Below are 17,795 nucleotides of genomic sequence, written 5' to 3'. Positions count from 1 at the left end.
TCACAAATGTTGCCCGCTTTGGATAGATACCTTCTGCAAGGTAGTATCCTTTGTTGTAGTACCGACCATTGATCACATAGTTCACCGGGGGAGCATGACCCTCAACAAGCTTGGAAAAGATCGGGGAGCAATTTAGGACGTTGATGTCATTGTTGGATCCAGGCATACCAAAGAAAGAGTGCCAAATCCGAGAGATCATGGGTAGCCACCTGCTTCAAGTATCACGGTGCAACCTTTTTTGTGACCCTTGTACATTCCCTGCCACGCAAACGGACAGTTCTTCCATTTCCAATGCATGCAGTCAATGCTTCCAAGCATCCCTGGAAAACCCCTAGCTTCATTTGTTGCAAGGATCCTCTGAGTGTCTTCGACACTGGGTGATCTCAAGTAAAAGTCCCCGAACACTGCTATGACGACCCTGCAGAACCGGTAGAAACAATCAAGGGCGATGGACTCCGCCATCAGAAGATAGTCATCTGCACCATCACCGGGAGCTCCATACGCCAACATCCTCATAGCCATTGTGCACTTCTGCAGTGACGAAAATCCAACCAAGCCAGTGCAATCTGTCTTGCATCTGAAGTAGGGGTCAAAGTCTCGGATGGCATACACAATTTGCAGAAATAGCTTTCTGCTCATCCTGAAACGACGCCTAAAAACAGTCTCACCATGCAATGGATTGTCGGCGAAGTAGTCGGCGTACAACATGCAATAGCCCTCCATTCGCTGTCTCGGCTTGCACTTCCGGCGACCTAGTGCCGACCCACCACGTCGACCAGTTGCCACCCCGGCGTACATGCTTGATAAGCAACCGAGGATCATCATGTGCTCCTCGTCTTGGGCGGCGGCTGCCATCTCTTCCCGCATAAGTTCGACGAACATCTGCTCCTCCTCTTCGTCCGAGTCCATGGCCGGCGAGGCAAATGGACGAACACCTGCCGGGCGTGGTCGAGGCTAGCCGAGACGCGAACGACGAGGAGTAGGCCGTCGTCGAAAAACGGGCAGGCAGATAAGGCGTCGTCGAAAGACGGCGGAATATAGGCAGGTGGGAAGGAGAGACGGCGGAATCTGGGCAACAAGCCGGCGGGGTGGTGCCGGCGGCGAGAGAGATACGAGGGGTGGGGGGGATTTTGAGCGAGGTGGTGGTGGGGTTCGTGTGTCTAGTCGCCGACAGATCGGACCCTTCCCCGCTTTTCACTCGTCCGGACTCCCCGATAGCTCCCCGGGGGACCGGGGATGGCGTGGGCTCGCCGGATGGATGAAGGGCCAAATCCGGACGAAAACGAGGAACCGGAGGCGCGACTGGGCCGAATTTCGCCGTCCGGATGGGAAAAACGTCGCTCGGGGGCCTCCTCGGGGAGACGAGTGGAGATGCTCTTAGCCAAATGATCCAACTCGGGTGGACGGGTGGTCAGTCTGGTTAGGGTGTCAGCGCTTCCGGAAAGTTCTTGCAATGCATGTGGAGGTTGTGTGAGATTTGTATATAGATACTATTTTTTTTGTGAAAGTATATAGATACTATTAATCTAGATATATCTAAATTTTAATAAATCTTAAATAATTCTCGTGGGATGGAGGGCGTATTAGGAATTTTTTTGAGCAAAGGGTCAGTACGACGGTATGGGTGTACTCTTCGTGGGACTGGAGGACGCCGCCACATGGTGTCGTGTTTAAGGCATGCCTGTTCCTAGCCTCCCCAAGCGCCTTGTACGAAAACACTTCAAATTCGATAGAAATTAACCCTTTCACTCAAATTTAGTTATATATTACAGAGTTGAATGAAAAAGGACTAACCTTCAACTAAAACCTAGCCTAGTCGTCGTCCGTTGGGGCGTGCAACGGTCGAGTCTCGCCACCGTTTTCCCCCTTGGCCTGCTGCGCCCACAACCGCCCTCATGGCTCGAACTGTAGACACATGCCCCCTTGCTTCACACACCTGCCGGTGCCGCATCGCTGCAGCTTCCACGTGATGTTGGCCCTTTAGCTGCCCGCCTCAAGCGACACTCCTCGTTCTAGGCGACCCGCGCTGCTTCGTGGGTGGCGGCCTTGGATCCACTTTCGCTCTGGCGCGATGAGGAGGCGTCTAGACTCCTCCATCGGTGCCTGCTCGAAGGAGATCTCGGTGACATATCAGAAGATGTTCTCGTTGAGCTCCTCTCAGTTATGGGTCGCGTCCCTAAGCTCATGCAGCGTCTGGCACAACGCGGGGATAGCCGGATGCTACAGGTTTGCTGGCTCTTTCCCGTCGTTCGAAGGGAAGGGCTCGGATTGTGGTGGCACATGTTCGGCCAATGGTGTACAACCTTTGCGGCCCAACATCGAGTAGGTGATGATGCGGCGATGCAACATTCTGGCTATATGGCTTTGTCTACGAGGCGTAGGCAAACGACGGAGGAGAGTGGGGGGTTTGCATGCGGGGGAGGGGGCTTTTTCTAGCCGAAGACAACACGGGAAACGGCGGGAAGAGCAAAAGAAGGGGCGAGAAGAAGAGGTATGCATTAACAGCATCGCCGCGTGAGGAAGGCGCAACGCCAACGAGATGTCTCGCCTACCTCCGCCTTGGGAACCGTCGCCACCATTATGGAAAGCTGCCCGCTTGTGGCTGTGTCAATGGGAAGGATGGTCTACCATGTGTCACATCGTCACAGAGTTGTGTCCGGCGCAACCAGCCCGCCCACTGTGGAGCGGGGATGGCCTTGTGAGCTGGACACGGTATTGGGCCGCGTCGGGTGGAAATGATTTTGAGGCATGCGTCTGGATACGGTTTTATATCTTCGGACACCCTTGAGGCATGTTGATCCTTCAATTTGCGAGTATTTACCTATCTGGCCCCCTCCAAGCTAAATTTTGTTCAATTCGCCCCCTCCAAACTATATTCCTGGCTCCGTCCCTGACTGGAGATGCTCAAACTCCTTATAAACTTTTTCGCACCTCTTCGCATGCAAGAGCGGGTTAAGTGGGCCTTTGAGATATTACGAATCATAGACTAAGGAAATCTCCAGCGGCATGGCGCATTTCGGTGTCCGCCAACGTCCGTTTGCGTCGCGCGGCGGACGCGAGATAGACCGTTTTTCTCCGCGCGTCCGTTTGCACCTAGGGGTGGCTCCAGTGGCCCGACGCATTTCCGTGTTTGCATCAATTATGAAGTTTGCAAACATCAAAATAAGGAATTCAACGAAGTCATAGTTATTACATTCAAATTTTGAAAAGTCTACATGAAAATAAGATAGTATTCCTCTAGGCATGATCTTCATGGCCAGCCAATGTCCACTGATGCTCAACCAGATCCGTCTGCAGCTGTTTGCAGACGTTCTCGTTAGTGACTTCTACATTCATATGTAGATAGTCCTCCCAAGATAAAGCCCCAGGGAGTGGCGCAACTAGCTCACCTTGAAAGTCCCAGTGGTTCTCATTGCGGCCATCAGGACGCTCGTTCTCAACGATCATGTTGTGCATGATCACGCAGCATGTCATCACCTCATGCATGGTCTTCAGCGACCATGTTCTTGCCGGGTGACAGACAATTGCCCACCGAGCTTGGAGCATACCAAATCCGCGCTCCACATCTTTCCTGCAAGCCTCTTGCATCTTGGCAAACCTCCTCGTCTTCTCGGAGTTTGGATTACTGACAGTCTTCACCAGTGTGGCCCAGTCAGGGTAGATGCCATCAGCAAGATAATATGGCTTGTCATATGCATTTCCATTGATCTCATAGCTCACCCGGGGAGTTTTGCCTTGCATGAGCCGGTTGAAAACCGGTGATCGGTGCAACACATTGATGTCATGTTGGAACCGGCCATGCCAAAGAATGAATGCCAAATCCATAAATCTTGAGATATGCCAGCTTCAAGAATGACAGTCCGTCCCTCCTCATGCCCACTGTACTGACCCTGCCATCCAAATGGACAGTTTTTTCCACTCCCAGTGCATGCAATCTATGGTGCCAATCATTCCTGGGAACCCTCTAGACTCGTTGATAGAAGGAGCCGCCTTGTATCCTCAACAGTTGGCTCCCTATAGTAATACTCTCTGAACACGGCAATCACGGCTCGACAAAACCTGTGCATGGCCTCAAGGCAGGTGCTCTCACCCATTCGAAGATACTCATCGAATATATCCGCAACCATTCCATATGAGAGCATGTGAATAGCCGTGGAGCATTTTTGGTAGGAGGTGAAGCCTAGCGCACCTGTTGCATCGGGCCTGCATTGGAAGTAGGGGTCATAGTTTCTGACGCCCCGTAGAATGACCAAGAACAGGTCCCTTGACATCCTATACCGCGCCGGAACACTTTTTTCGGGAACACTGGATAGGTGAGGTGGAAGTAGTCCTTGTGGAGGCGGGACTGCCCTGCCACTTTGTTGCGCGGCAGGTTTTTGGAGCGCCCCTTCACAGAGCCCCGGTGCTCCGGCCTCGGGTTTGAGGTGAACTCGTGGATCATGGAGGCCGCAGTAGTTGCCAATGTCTGCGTCGACTGATCGGACTCCTCATCGGAAGAGGAGTCAAAGACCTCCGTGCGGAACTTCTCCACCATATGCCACATGTCCATCTGCGTGGGTACGAGCTATTGATCAATGGCCGCGCACAAATAGCGCCGAAAAAAGGGGAAGAAACCTACCAGCGCAATTGACCGAACAGGTCGTGGGCGGCGCGGAAGGGCGGCGGAACCGGCAACGTTTGGCCCCAAAACAGCCGGCAGGTACGCGCCGGAGCCAACCGCGAGTACGATCCCGCTCTCCCCCGCGGCGACAACGGAGCCGACAGCGAGTAGAGCCGCTGCGGCGGGACGACGGCGGGTGGGTTGGGGTGGTGGTGTCGCACTAGGGCAGCAAAGAAGGGGAAAAAGAATCAAATCGAAATGGCCGATTTCGCTGTCCCTGACTTGCGGGACCGGGTAAGAAATGGAGGACGCTCGGCGCGTCCGCAGAGACGCAAACCTGGCGCATATTTGGGCCAGGTTCGTCTCCGCGGACGGGCCGGTCACTTTGCGTCGCCCCGCTGGAGCAGGGCCAGACGCATTTCTGGTCACTGCAGACGAAAACGGTTGCTCAGTGTTCGTTTGCGTTGCGCCGCTGGAGATGCCCTAAGTTAAATTGGCTAGATATATTTTGGGCAAATTTTAACAGACTCTTGCCCTCCCTTATGTCCCAATATACATGTTAGTTATTTTATGAAACTAACAACATATTGCACTTTTAAGTAGTTCCATTTCACGTATTATCGTTTCACAAAACAAAACCTTTTTGTGATTAAGAGAAATGCCTGGCGGTGGCCCCACTCGTGAAGTTGCGCTAGTCTTAAGATTTGGTGCAGACATTTTTAAATCATTTGGTGAAATTTCATCATTTGACACATTGACCACCATACGAAAAATGGCATGGGATGTGGTAAATAATATCACTTTGTTTAATAATCTAAGCCGTTTTAGCAAATTAAAATAGTTAGCTAAAAAAGCTTATGTTTTAGAACGGAGGAGGTACATTAGTTCCTCTATATCGAACTAGAAAATACATTAGTTGTGTCACATACCTGTTAAAAAAAATCACGTTTTCATACATTTCCAACTTCTAAAAACAAGACAGCCACTCTCCTGTCGCATTAGCACAATCTTCATATATTGAAGTCAGTTTATGTACAATTAATATAATAAAATGGCTGCATTTATCAGAAAGAGAAAAGAAAACTAAAAAAGAATATGTTCAACCCAACATTCTGATAAATTTGAACCAGTGTGCGTTTCTATTCCTAAGTTTGGTTTTTCTTGTATGACCCAGAGTTTCAACGTCTGAATCTTAAACTTTGGTGAGTTTCTGTGTTTGTGTTCTACCTGGCGGGTCAATACCAATCTAGATGCTGTGCGTTGAATTTTCTGTTGTCGATCCAGTCTCAGACTCCAAATAGTACTCCAACAGTTGCCAACATTGAAAACTGGGAGTTTCAAAGTAAACGACGGTTTTGAATATCTTGCTGTACTTTTACATTTCCAATTCTGAATGCTGCATCAATTAAGATGTTTTCAAGTCCCCACATAGTTCCTCCAAGTTGGTCCTATCGTAGTACCATAGAGCAGAGGGGCGCGCGTTTGCGCGCCTCACGTGTCACGAACGGCTGCGATTTGCATCGAGACGGGGATTATTATAGGCGTTCTTTTTCAAACGCTAAGAGCATCTTAAGTCGTGCCTTCTAAACCTTTCTTTATAGTATGACTTTGGTCCGCGTATGTTATAGAGATAAGTAAACAAGCCAAAATCGAAAATAACCGCAATTTTAAGGGTTTGCTCATAAATCGGTGCAGATCAGATAGTAGACCAAACTGGAAACTTTTTTTTGGGCCGAGACCGAAACCCCTACTCGACCTGTATTTGTAGTGGCCGAAGGAGCGAACCGAACGCAGCCCGAACACAATCCCTAGTCTGCGCGCGAGGGAAGTTTCACCTCCTCCCAACCGCCGCCGCCGCCGATCTGCACACCCTCACCGTCCTTTGCGCCGCCGTGGTCCGATCTCGCCACCATGAGTCTCGAATCGACCCAGCCGGCCGCCGTTGCTAGCTCGCATGCCCCGCCACCCTCTCCGGCGGTCGCCGGAGCTTCCGCCGCTACAACAACCACCCCGACGACCCCCGCCACCCCAACCGATGTCGCTACCATGGTCTCGTCGGCGAGCGTGGTCAAGCGGCGGCGCGCGGGAACGCATGTTGTCCCGCAAGCTGGTGCCGCGGCGGCCAGCGCTGATGTCCCGGCGGTCGTATCGAAGCCGAAGGCATCCCGTGCCAGACCGTAGAATTCGGCGCCGAAGAGGACGAAATTGAAGGCGACGATGAGCCGTGGCGCCCCGCCTCTGTTCCCATCCCCGTCAATGTCGCCGCCGCCACTGGAAGCAACCGCGAATGTCACCCATGACGTGCTCGACGACAGGCCAACAAGGTACAAATTACAACTCTTCCTCGGTTTTCATTGCGAGTAGATATTGAGGCCACGCACTGTTAGGAACAACAACATCTCCTACATGGAGAGGTTGGACGAGGTAAACATTATCCCACTTGCTCCGTTCGACGCTGGGATGGGCGGACATGAGGACGACGGATGAAGGGGAAGAGGGGGAAGAAGGGGAAGAAGATGAAGGGGACGAGGGTGTGGTCGAGGTCGAGGCTGATGGAAAGAAGAAGAAGAGACGGGCGAACAACTACACAGAAATAGAAGATGTGACCTTGTGCCGACCTTGGGCCGCCGTGGGGATGGACGCAGTCTCCGGCACTGATCAAACCGGGAAGCGGTACTGGCAACGCATCGAGGAAAAATTCCATAAATTGATGCCGTGCGTTCACCATCCTGTCGATCGCACGTCCCGATCCCTCCAAGGACGTTGGGACGCGATAAAACTGGCGTGCAGCCGGTGGGCAGCAGCAATGGATCAAGTGGTGTCGAATCCTCCTAGCGGCGCAATTGTAGATGAATATGTGAGTGAATTTTCTCGCATTTTATGTTTGTACAATTTTAGTTTGTTTGGTGACCACATATTGACGATTTGTGTTTGGTTTTGCAAATAGAGGACCGCATTGCCGATGCGAGGTACATAGACATGGCCGGCAGCAAGGGCAAGAGCTTCACCATGCGTCATTGCTTTGATGTGCTTCAACACCTTCCCAATTGGCAATTGATGTACGAAGAAGTAGCACCCAAGAAAGCTACAATGGTTGTGTTTGACGATACCGTGGACGAGAAGGACAGCCGGAACAATGACAAGCCGGAGGGAAACAAGAAGGCCAAAGAGAGGCTCAAGCTCGAGAGGGAGGCAGCATTGTTGATGGAAAAGTTTGATCAAATGATGAAGTCCAAGGAGGTGATAGATGCCAAGACTTTAGAGATCAAGCTTGTCATCATCGAGAAGAAGAAAGAGGTGAGTCTTGCCGAGGTTGAAGCCAACCAAGAGGAAGCAAGGAACAAGGCCATGTTGGAGGAGATGAAGATCAACGTGAGGAAGGCCAAAGTAATGAAGCAACTATTGGCCGAAGAGAAGAAGATCATGATGATGAACACAAAGAACATGAATGAGCAACAAATGGAGTGGCGGAAGGAGGCCTCGGCGGAGATCATGGAGAGACGAAGACTAGTTCGTGAAGAGGCAAGAGGTGGTGGTTCGGTGACTCATGGAGGTGGTGGTGTTGATGGTTGATGACGCGTAAAGCACACGCCCGTTGGGAACCCCAAGTGGAAGGTGTGATGCGTACAGCAGCAAGTTTCCCTCAGTAAGAAACCAAGGTTTAATCGAACCAGTAGGAGTCAAGAAGCACGTCGAAGGTTGATGGCGGCGGGATGTAGTGCGGCGCAACACCAGGGATTCCGGCGCCAATGTGGAACCTGCACAACACAACCAAAGTACTTTGCCCCAATGAAACAGTGAGGTTGTCAATCTCACCGGCTTGCTGTAACAAAGGATTAGATGTATAGTGTGGATGATGATTGTTTGCAGAAAATAGTAGAACAAGTATTGCAGTAGATTGTATTTGATGTAAAAGAATGGACCGGGGTCCACAGTTCACTAGAGGTGTCTCTCCCATAAGATAAATAGCATGTTGGGTGAACAAATTACAGTTGGACAATTGACAAATAGAGAGGGCATGACCATGCACATACATGATATGATGAGTATAGTGAGATTTAATTAGGCATTACGACAAAGTACATAGACCGCTATCCAGCATGCATCTATGCCTAAAAAGTCCACCTTCAGGTTATCATCCGAACCCCTTCCAGTATTAAGTTGCAAACAACGGACAATTGCATTAAGTATGGTGCGTAATGTAATCAATAACTACATCCTCGGACATAGCATCAATGTTTTATCCCTAGTGGCAACGAGCACATCCACAACCTTAGAACTTTCGTCACTCGTCCCAGATTTAATGGAGGCATGAACCCACTATCGAGCATAAATACTCCCTCTTGGAGTTAAGAGCAAAAACTTGGCCAGAGCCTCTACTAATAATGGAGAGCATGCAAGATCATAAACAACACATAGATAATAGATTGATAATCAACATAACATAGTATTCTCTATCCATCGGATCCCAACAAACACAACATATAGCATTACAGATAGATGATCTTGATCATGTTAGGCAGCTCACAAGATCCGACAATGAAGCACATGAGGAGAAGACGACCATCTAGCTACTGCTATGGACCCATAGTCCAGGGGTGAACTACTCACTCATCACTCCGGAGGCGACCATGGCGTTGAAGAGTCCTCCGGGAGATGATTCCCCTCTCCGGCAGGGTGCCGGAGGCGATCTCCTGAATCCCCCGAGATGGGATTGGCGGAGACGGCGTCTCTGGAAGATTTTCCGTATCGTGGCTCTCGGTACGGGGGTTTCGCGACGAAGACTATATGTAGGCGGAAGGGCAGGTCAAGAGGCGACGCGAGGGGCCCACACAACAGGCCGGCGCGGCCAGGGCTTGGGCCGCGCCGCCCTGGTGTGTCGCCACCTCGTGGCCCCACTTCGTCCCTCCCTCAGACTTCTAGAAGCTTCGTGGAAAAATAGGCCCCTGGTCGTTGATTTCGTCCAATTCCGAGAATATTTCCTTACTAGGATTTCTGAAACCAAAAACAGCAGAAAACAAGAATCGGCTCTTCGGCATCTCGTTAATAGGTTAGTGCCGGAAAATGCATAAATATGACATAAAGTATGCATAAAACATGTAGATATCATCAATAATGTGGCATGGAACATAATAAATTATCGATACGTCGGAGACGTATCGGCATCCCCAAGCTTAGTTCCTGCTCGTCCCGAGCAGGTGAACGATAACAAAGATAATTTACGGGGTGACATGCCATCATAACCTTGATCATACTATTGTAAGCATATGTAATGAATGCAGCGATCAAAACAATGGTAATGACATGAGTAAACAAATGAATCATAAAGCAAAGACTTTTCATGAATAGTACTTTCAAGACAAGCATCAATAAGTCTTGCATAAGAGTTAACTCATAAAGCAATAAATCAAAGTAAAGGTATTGAAGCAACACAAAGGAAGATTAAGTTTCAGCGGTTGCTTTCAACTTATAACATGTATATCTCATGGATATTGTCAATGTAAAGTAATATAACAAGTGCAATATGCAAGTATGTAGGAATCAATGCACAGTTCACACAAGTGTTTGCTTCTTGAGGTGGAGAGAGATAGGTGAACTGACTCAACATAAAAGTAAAAGAAAGACCCTTCGCAGAGGGAAGCATTGATTGCTATATTTGTGCTAGAGCTTTGATTTTGAAAACAAGAAACAATTTTGTCAACGGTAGTAATAAAGCATATGTGTCATGTAAATTATATCTTACAAGTTGCAAGCCTCATGCATAGTATACTAATAGTGCCCGCACCTTGTCCAAATTAGCTTGGATTACCGGGATTGTCATCGCAATACACATGTTTTAACCAAGTGTCACAAAGGGGTACCTCTATGCCGCCTGTACAAAGGTCTAAGGAGAAAGTTCGCATTGGATTTCTCGCTTTTGATTATTCTCAACTTAGACATCCATACCGGGACAACATAGACAACAGATAATGGACTCCTCTTTAATGCATAACCATGTAGCAACAATTAATGTTCTCATATGAGATTGAGGATATATGTTCAAAACTGAAACTTCCACCATGATTCATGGCTTTAGTTAGCGGCCCAATGTTCTTCTCTAACATTATGCATGCTCTAACCATTAAATGAGTGGTAAATCTCCCTTACTTCAGACAAGACGAACATGCATAGAAACTCACATGATATTCAACAAAGAGTAGTTGATGGCGTTCCCAGGAACATGGTTATCGCACAACAAGCAACTTAATAAGAGATAAAGTGCATACGTACATATTCAATACCACAATAGTTTTTAAGCTATTTGTCCCATGAGCTATATATTGTAAAGGTAAAGAATGGAAATTTTAAAGGTAGCACTCAAACAATTTACTTTGGAATGGCGGAGAAATACCATGTAGTAGGTAGGTATGGTGGACACAAATGGCATAGTGGTTGGCTCAAGGATTTTGGATGCATGAGAAGTATTCCCTCTCAATACAAGGTTTAGGCTAGCAAGGTTATTTGAAACAAACACAAGGATGAACCGGTGCAGCAAAACTCACATAAAAGACATATTGTAAACATTATAAGACTCTACACCGTCTTCCTTGTTGTTCAAACTCAATACTAGAAATTATCTAGACTTTAGAGAGACCAAATATGCAAACCAAATTTTAGCAAGCTCTTTGTATTTCTTCATTAATGGGTGCAAAGTATATGATGCAAGAGCTTAAACATGAGCACAAAAATTGCCAAGTATCAAATTATTCAAGACATTTTAGAATTACTACATGTAGCATTTCCCGATTCCAACCATATAACAATTTAACGAAGAAAATTCAACCTTCGCCATGAATACTATGAGTAAAGCCTAAGGACATATTTGTCCATATGCAACAGCGGAGCGTGTCTCTCTCCCACACAATGAATGCTAGGATCCATTTTATTCAAACAAAACAAAAACAAAAATAAACCAACGCTCCAAGCAAAGCACATAAGATGTGATGGAATAAAAATATAGTTTCGGGGAGGAACTCGATAATGTTGTCGATGAAGAAGGGGATGCCTTGGGCATCCCCAAGCTTAGACGCTTGAGTCTTCTTAAAATATGCAGGGGTGAACCACCGGGGCATCCCCAAGCTTAGAGCTTTCCCTCTCCTTGATCATATTGTATCATCCTCCTCTCTTGATCCTTGAAAACTTCCTCCACACCAAACTCGAAACAACTCATTAGAGGGTTAGTGCATAATAAAAATTCACATGTTCAGAGGTGATACAATCATTCTTAACACTTCTGGACATTGCACAAAGCTACTGGACATTAATAAAACAAAGAAATTCATCCATCATAGCAAAAGAGGCAATGCGAAATAAAATGCAGAATCTGTCAAAACAGAACAGTCCGTAAAGACGGTTTTTATTGAGGCACCAGACTTGCTCAAATGAAAATGCTCAAATTGAATGAAAGTTGCGTACATATCTGAGGATCACTCACGTAAATTGGCATAATTTTCTGAGTTACCTACAGAGAGGCAGGTCGAAATTCGTGACAGCAAAGAAATCTGTTTCTGCGCAGTAATCCAAATCTAGTATGAACCTTACTATCAAAGACTTTACTTGGCACAACAATGCACAAAACTAAGATAAGGAGAGGTTGCTACAGTAGTGAACAACTTCCAAGACTCAAATATAAAATAAAAGATACTGTAGTAAAAACATGGGTTGTCTCCCATAAGCGCTTTTCTTTAACGCCTTTCAGCTAGGCGCAGAAAGTGTGTATCAAGTATTATCAAGAGATGCAGTATCAACATTACCTTGGGCTTTACCCTTACCTTTCTTGTTCTTTTTCTTACGTTTTGATTTAGGGAATATATGTCCACCCCCGGGTGTAGAGGTGAATTTTAGGGTGCCTTCTCCCATATCTATGACTGCTCCCAATAGTTTCAGCAGGGATCTTTCGAGTGTGATTTGTCCTGTTCCTGCACATTCAATAACAAGATAATCAATGGATATTGTTCTCCCAAGAACGGTTGTATGCACACCCGCAGCTATTCCTTTAGGAATTATAACAGAGTTATCATAAGAGTTATTCCTTCTCCCCCTTCAACGAATCCCCAAAGTTTTAAAGATTCATGAATACTCTTAGGCATTAGGCAAAATTCAGACATAATATCACAATTGGCATGAAGAGTTTGGTCACCGATAACAATTTTAATAGTAGGATCCCATAATGAAGGTTCGGAGTTCACTAAAACTTGATCAAGACGGTTACGAACATATCTATAATTTTCATTCAAACGAGATGCACTTGTCTCAAGAGTGTTTAATCTATTATAAATGCTAATAAGGGTCTGAATCAAAGTTATTAGCTGAATCATGTGATGCAACCAACTTCTTTATGGCGTTAAAAGCTTGATCCCCATTGCAATGAAGGAAATCTCCTCCCACTACGAGCATCCAAGGCATATCTATAGCGAATCATAAGACCAAAATAAAAATTACTAAGGAGCAAACTTAGAGTCATTTGAGGTTCAGGTTTACGATAAGAAGTAAAAATTCTGGACCAAGCATCTTTAAAACTCTCCTCATCCCCTTGTTTAAAAGTGAAGACTAATTCCTCAGGTGAAGAAGTAACAGGTGCAGAGCTAGACATGGTAACAAAACTAAAATGCAAGTAACTAAATTTTTTGTGTTTTTGTTATAAAGTGCAAGACGGTAAATAAAGTAAAGCTAGCAACTAATTTTTTTGTGTTTTGATATAATGCAGCAAACAAAGTAGTAAATAAAATAAAGCAAGACAAAAACAAAGTAAAGAGATTGGATTGTGGAGACTCCCCTTGCAGCGTGTCTTGATCTCCCGACAACGGCGCCAGAAATTTAGCTTGATGACGCGTAAAGCACACGCCCGTTGGGAACCCCAAGTGGAAGGTGTGATGCGTACAGCGAGCAAGTTTCCTCAGTAAGAAACCAAGGTTTAATCGAACCAGTAGGAGTCAAGAAGCACGTCGAAGGTTGATGGCGGCGGGATGTAGTGCGGCGCAACACCAGGGATTCCGGCGCCAACGTGGAACCTGCACAACACAACCAAAGTACTTTGCCCCAACGAAACAGTGAGGTTGTCAATCTCACCGGCTTGCTGTAACAAAGGATTAGATGTATAGTGTGGATGATGATTGTTTGCGAGAAAACAGTAGAACAAGTATTGCGATAGATTGTATTCGATGTAAAAGAATGGACCGGGGTCCACGAGTTCACTAGAGGTGTCTCTCCCATAAGATAAATAGCATGTTGGGTGAACAAATTACAGTTGGGCAATTGACAAATAGAGAGGGCATGACCATGCACATACATGATATGATGAGTATAGTGAGATTTAATTGGGCATTACGACAAAGTACATAAACCGCTATCCAGCATGCATCTATGCCTAAAAAGTCCACCTTCAGGTTATCATCCGAACCCCTTCCAGTATTAAATTGCAAACAACAGACAATTGCATTAAGTATGGTGCGTAATGTAATCAATAACTACATCCTCGGACATAGCATCAATGTTTTATCCCTAGTGGCAACAGCACATCCACAACCTTAGAACTTTCTGTTCATCGTCCCGGATTTAATGGAGGCATGAACCCACTATCGAGCATAAATACTCCCTCTTGGAGTTAAGAGCAAAAACTTGGCTAGAGCCTCTACTAATAACGGAGAGCATGCAAGATCATAAACAACACATAGATAATAGATTGATAATCAACATAACATAGTATTCTCTATCCATCTGATCCCAACAAACACAACATATAGCATTACAGATAGATGATCTTGATCATGTTAGGCAGCTCACAAGATCCGACAATGAAGCACATGAGGAGAAGACGACCATCTAGCTACCGCTATGGACCCATAGTCGAGGGGTGAACTACTCACTCATCACTCCGGAGGCGACCATGGCGGTGAAGAGTCCTCCGGGAGATGATTCCCCTCTCCGGCAGGGTGCCGGAGGCGATCTCCTGAATCCCCCGAGATGGGATTGGCGGAGGCGGCGTCTCCGGAAGATTTTCCGTATCGTGGCTCTCGGTGCGGGGGTTTCGCGACGAAGACTATATGTAGGCGGAAGGGCAGGTCAAGAGGCGACGCGAGGGGCCCACACAACGAGGCCGGCGCGGCCGGGGCTTGGGCCGCGCCGCCCGGTGTGTCGCCACCTCGTGGCCCCACTTCGTCTCTCCCTCGGACTTCGGAAGCTTCGTGGAAAAATAGGCCCACGGGCGTTGATTTCGTCCAATTCCGAGAATATTTCCTTACTAGGATTTACTGAAACCAAAAACAGCAGAAAACAGACAGCGGCTCTTCCGCATCTCGTTAATAGGTTAGTGCCGGAAAATGCATAAATATGACATAAAGTATGCATAAAATATGTAGATACATCAATAATGTGGCATGGAACATAAGAAATTATCGGTACTTCGGAGACGTATCGCATCCCCAAGCTTAGTTCCTGCTCGTCCCGAGCAGGTGAACGATAACAAAGATAATTTCTGGGGTGACATGCCATCATAACCTTGATCATACTATTGTAAGCATATGTAATGAATGCAGCGATCAAAACAATGGTAATGACATGAGTAAACAAATGAATCATAAAGCAAAGACTTTTCATGAATAGTACTTTCAAGACAAGCATCAATAAGTCTTGCATAAGAGTTAACACATAAAGCAATAAATCAATGTAAAGGTATTGAAGCAACACAAAGGAAGATTAAGTTTCAGCGGTTGCTTTCAACTTATAACATGTATATCTCATGGATATTGTCAATGTAAAGTAATATAACAAGTGCAATATGCAAGTATGTAGGAATCAATGCACAGTTCACACAAGTGTTTGCTTCTTGAGGTGGAGAGAGATAGGTGAACTGACTCAACATAAAAGTAAAAGAAAGGCCCTTCGCAGAGGGAAGCATTGATTGCTATATTTGTGCTAGAGCTTTGGTTTTGAAAACAAGAAACAATTTTGTTAACGGTAGTAATAAAGCATATGTGTCATGTAAATTATATCTTACAAGTTGCAAGCCTCATGCATAGTATACTAATAGTACCCGCACCTTGTCCTAATTAGCTTGGATTACCGGGATTGTCATCGCAATACACATGTTTTAACCAAGTGTCACAAAGGGGTACCTCTATGCCGCCTGTACAACGGTCTAAGGAGAAAGTTCGCATTGGATTTCTCGCTTTTGATTATTCTCAACTTAGACATCCATACCGGGACAACATAGACAACAGATAATGGACTCCTCTTTAATGCATAACCATGTAGCAACAATTAATGTTCTCATATGAGATTGAGGATATATGTCCAAAACTGAAACTTCCACCATGATTCATGGCTTTTGTTAGCGGTCCAATGTTCTTCTCTAACATTATGCATGCTCTAACCATTAAATGAGTGGTAAATCTCCCTTACTTCAGACAAGACGAACATGCATAGCAACTCACATAATATTCAACAAAGAGTAGTTGATGGCCTCCCCAGGAACATGGTTATCGCACAACAAGCAACTTAATAAGAGATAAAGTGCATAAGTACATATTCAATACCACAATAGTTTTTAAGCTATTTGTCCCATGAGCTATATATTGTAAAGGTAAAGAATGGAAATTTTAAAGGTAGCACTCAAACAATTTACTTTGGAATGGCGGAGAAATACCATGTAGTAGGTAGGTATGGTGGACACAAATGGCATAGTGGTTGGCTCAAGGATTTTGGATGCATGAGAAGTATTCCCTCTCGATACAAGGTTTAGGCTAGCAAGGTTATTTGAAACAAACACAAGGATGAACCGGTGCAGCAAAACTCACATAAAAGACATATTGTAAACATTATAAGACTCTACACCATCTTCCATGTTGTTCAAACTCAATACTAGAAATTATCTAGACTTTAGAGAGACCAAATATGCAAACCAAATTTTAGCAAGCTCTTTGTATTTCTTCATTAATGGGTGCAAAGTATATGATGCAAGAGCTTAAACATGAGCACAACAATTGCCAAGTATCAAATTATTCAAGACATTTTAGAATTACTACATGTAGCATTTCCCGATTCCAACCATATAACAATTTAACGAAGAAGATTCAACCTTCGCCATGAATACTATGAGTAAAACCTAAGGACATATTTGTCCATATGCAACGGCGGAGCGTGTCTCTCTCCCACACAATGAATGCTAGGATCCATTTTATTCAAACAAAACAAAAACAAAAATAAACCGACGCTCCAAGCAAAGCACATAAGATGTGATGGAATAAAAATATAGTTTCAAGGGAGGAACCTGATAATGTTATCGATGAAGAAGGGGATGCCTTGGGCATCCCCAAGCTTAGACGCTTGAGTCTTCTTAAAATATGCAGGGGTGAACCACCGGGGCATCCCCAAGCTTAGAGCTTTCACTCTCTTTGATCATATTGTATCATCCTCCTCTCTTGATCCTTGAAAACTTCCTCCACACCAAACTCGAAACAACTCATTAGAGGGTTAGTGCATAATAAAAATTCACATGTTCAGAGGTGATACAATCATTCTTAACACTTCTGGACATTGCACAAAGCTACTGGACATTAATGAAACAAAGAAATTCATCCATCATAGCAAAAGAGGCAATGCGAAATAAAAGGCAGAATCTGTCAAAACAGAACAGTCCGTAAAGACGGATTTTATTGAGGCACCAGACTAGCTCAAATAAAAATGCTCAAATTGAATGAAAGTTGCGTACATATCTGAGGATCACTCACGTAAATTGGAATAATTTTCTGAGTTACCTACAGAGAGGCAGGTCGAAATTCGTGACAGCAAAGAAATCTGTTTCTGCGCAGTAATCCAAATCTAGTATGAACCTTACTATCAAAGACTTTACTTGGCACAACAATGCACAAAACTAAGATAAGGAGAGGTTGCTACAGTAGTGAACAACTTCCAAGACTCAAATATAAAATAAAAGTACTGTAGTAAAATCATGGGTTGTCTCCCATAAGCGCTTTTCTTTAACGTCTTTCAGCTAGGCGCAGAAAGTGTGTATCAAGTATTATCAAGAGATGCAGTATCAACATTACCTTGGGCTTTACCCTTACCTTTCTTGTTCTTTTTCTTACTCTTTGATTTAGGGAATATATGTCTACCCCCGGGTGTAGAGGTGAATTTTAGGGTGCCTTCTCCCATATCT

The sequence above is a fragment of the Lolium rigidum genome, chromosome 1 (assembly GCF_022539505.1).
Source record: "Lolium rigidum isolate FL_2022 chromosome 1, APGP_CSIRO_Lrig_0.1, whole genome shotgun sequence".
Classification (NCBI taxonomy): domain Eukaryota; kingdom Viridiplantae; phylum Streptophyta; class Magnoliopsida; order Poales; family Poaceae; genus Lolium; species Lolium rigidum.
The sequence above is the reverse complement of the archived record's forward strand: the minus strand, read 5'-3'. Positions refer to the sequence as shown.